Source organism: Formica exsecta, unplaced genomic scaffold (assembly GCF_003651465.1).
Source record: "Formica exsecta isolate Colony F162 unplaced genomic scaffold, ASM365146v1 scaffold89, whole genome shotgun sequence".
NCBI classification, from domain to species: Eukaryota; Metazoa; Arthropoda; class Insecta; order Hymenoptera; family Formicidae; genus Formica; species Formica exsecta.
In genome coordinates, this window is record NW_021853659.1 from 41,336 (window position 1) to 44,194 (window position 2,859).

Genomic DNA, 2,859 nt, shown 5'->3' on the forward strand with positions numbered 1-2,859 from the left:
AATGGTTTTAATTTGTTTATGTGCATGCGAACTGTTTTCCTCCCCTTTTTTATCGTGTAGTTCACGTCTGAATTTTTTTCGTGCGATTGCGCAGATTCGTCGCGCTTTGTATCGGATGCGATTGATCGGTCGTTCCAACAACGAATAGGTAAGTTTTTTATTTTAATTCTCTATAAATTGCTTTAATTTGTTTGTATGCATGCGCACCGCTTTTCTTCCTTTCTTAATTGTATAATTCACGTCCGAATTTTTCTCGATTATTACGTACGGTCCGGTCCATAGGGATTCAAGTTTCTTCTTAGATCGTCGTCGGAGAGTCTCGTCATGCATTATTACTTTGTCGCCGACTTTAAATTTTATTTCTCTAGTATTTTTGTCGTATTGTTTTTTGGCTTTAATTTTTTCTTCCTTGATATGCTCTTTTGCGAGTTGATTCATTGCCCTTAGTCTTTTTTTCAATTCTTGCGCGTAATAGTCGTAATTATATGTCGGTTTAGGCGGTCTCGTCAGTGACGTAGGTAGATCCGCTTGGTGCCCGTAGACTAATTCGAAGGGTGTATACCCCGTACCTGTGTGTGGCGTCGTGTTGTATGTGAACATTGCGAACGGTATCCATTCGTCCCAGTCTGTCTGGTCTTCGTTTATATAGTGTCTTAAATATTCTGCTAATGTTCGATGCGATCGTTCTAACGCGCCATTACTTTCCGGATGATAAGCAGTTGTTCGTATTTTATTTATTTTTAATAATTTGCATATATTTTTAAATATTATGCTAAGGAAATTTGTGCCTTGATCCGTTAAAATTTTTTCCGGTATTCCGTGTTCAAGTACAATTTTTGTAACGAATTCTTTACTGACCGTGTTCGCTTCTTGGTTTGGAATCGGTATCGCTTTGCTGAATTTCGTTAAATTGTCTTGGAATGTTAAAAGATATTTATTTCCGTTTGTTGTAACTGTTAGCGGTCCTACAATATCTAACGCGCATTTTTCGAAAGGTTTAGTAAGCGTATCCGTGATTATTAACGGTACTTTATTTTTTCGCGGTAGTTTATTTTTCTGGCACAATTCGCATTTTGCAATGTATTTTTCTACGTCTTTTGTTATTCCTGGCCAATTATAATTTAGGCGGATTCTTTTTATCGTTCGTTCAACTCCTTGATGTTCTCCAGTGGGTGCATCATGATATTTATATAATATCTGTTTCTTGCCTTCCTCCGTGTATATTTTTTCTTCGTCGGAGTTTGTTTCTTCTTCTATTGCGAGGATCTCTCGTTCTTCCTCTTCTGTTTTATGCGCTTCTCTTGTTACATTGCGGCTCACAAGGAGAGGTCGCAGCTGACTTTTCACCGATTTTGATCTCCTTTTTTGTGGTGAATTTTCATTGAATATAGTTAAGCGCTGTAAGAGCTTTTCGTCCAATGCGCCTTGTAAGTAGTATTTTTTTATACTTGAAATTTGGAGAAATTTTAATGTAGGTTGTAAGACATAAAGAAAGACACTTTATCGAACAGTGTCGTTGGCGTAGGGAATAAGCGCGAGTACACTAATAGCGAGAACCCAGGTTCAAAACCTACGCTGCCAACATTCTTTTTTTATTTTTTTATTTTTTGGTAAATATGCATATTAGCGCCGACCTCACCGATTTCAATGACCTTGACATATGTTGTCAAGGACACTAAAACTTTTGCGCCTTGACAATTTGCAAGAGTTACATCCCGCATATTCTTTTGCTCCAAAACGTCAAAGAACCTCTGATTATAGATCATGTGGCTTGTGGCGCCTAAATCAACATACCATGTATCCTGGTGACTCTCTGCTTCGTGTACATTGAAGCAAACGGAACCTGTTCGCTCATTTTCGCCTTTAGCTGCATTTGTCTTTTCTGTCTTGTTTTTATTGCTCTTCCATTTCTTATACTTGAAGCAATCGTGCTTGAAATGGCCTAATTTATGACAAAAAAGCATTGTTTGCCCTTATCTGCATCTGTACCCTTTTTCTGCGACGCCCTCAATGCCTTACTTGAATTCTCTGTGTCCGGAACACCTCTTCTTCTTTTGTATTCGTCAATTAATTTGTTTTTGACTAAATTCAGCGTCAACTCTATCTCTGGTTTGCTTTCCAATGCGGTAATTAGCGTACTGTATGTTTCTGGCAGACTACTCAACAGCATGACTACGAAAATATGATCCTTTATTTCCTTGCCGAGTGCTGTCAGTTTGTCTACCAAATCCTGCATATGTAAGACGCTATAGGGCTTATAACCCATTCGCAGCCGTTGTCTCGTTGCTTGCCAACTCGACAACAGCGCCTTCATTTGCTAATCACTTGGAAACCTATATTTGTTTGTGTTGTGAGGCAACCATGGGTTGTTAAGGGTTCGAGATACAGAAGAGCGAGTTGAGTCGCGACTCGTGTTCCGGCTCTCATACAGATAAGACCGTTTACTTATTTCTCCGTGCGTTCTTCTTCGCTATTGGCGTGAGCGCCCATTAAGTATTTGATACGCGAGATCCAATCATTAAAGTGTTACAGTTGTGATACAAATATCGTTTGTTAATAAACAACCATTTCTAGCAAATTCCTTCACGCCTTCCTCCCTGACTTATTGAAATCTCATTAACCCCTCGGTACGTCCTACATAATAATAATAAATAACTAATATTATTAAATTACAAGTAATAAAAGCTCCACAAGATAAAAGACGAACAAAAAGACAAGCAATGAAAGCCAGGCGCAGGTTATCGGGCGCAAAAAAATTAATCTTAATTAGTATTAAAATTATAAATAGATAAAAATAAAAATACAATGAGCGTATGTTTCGGCCCGTTTTTGTACTATCTTCAGCGCAAGTTAAAAATA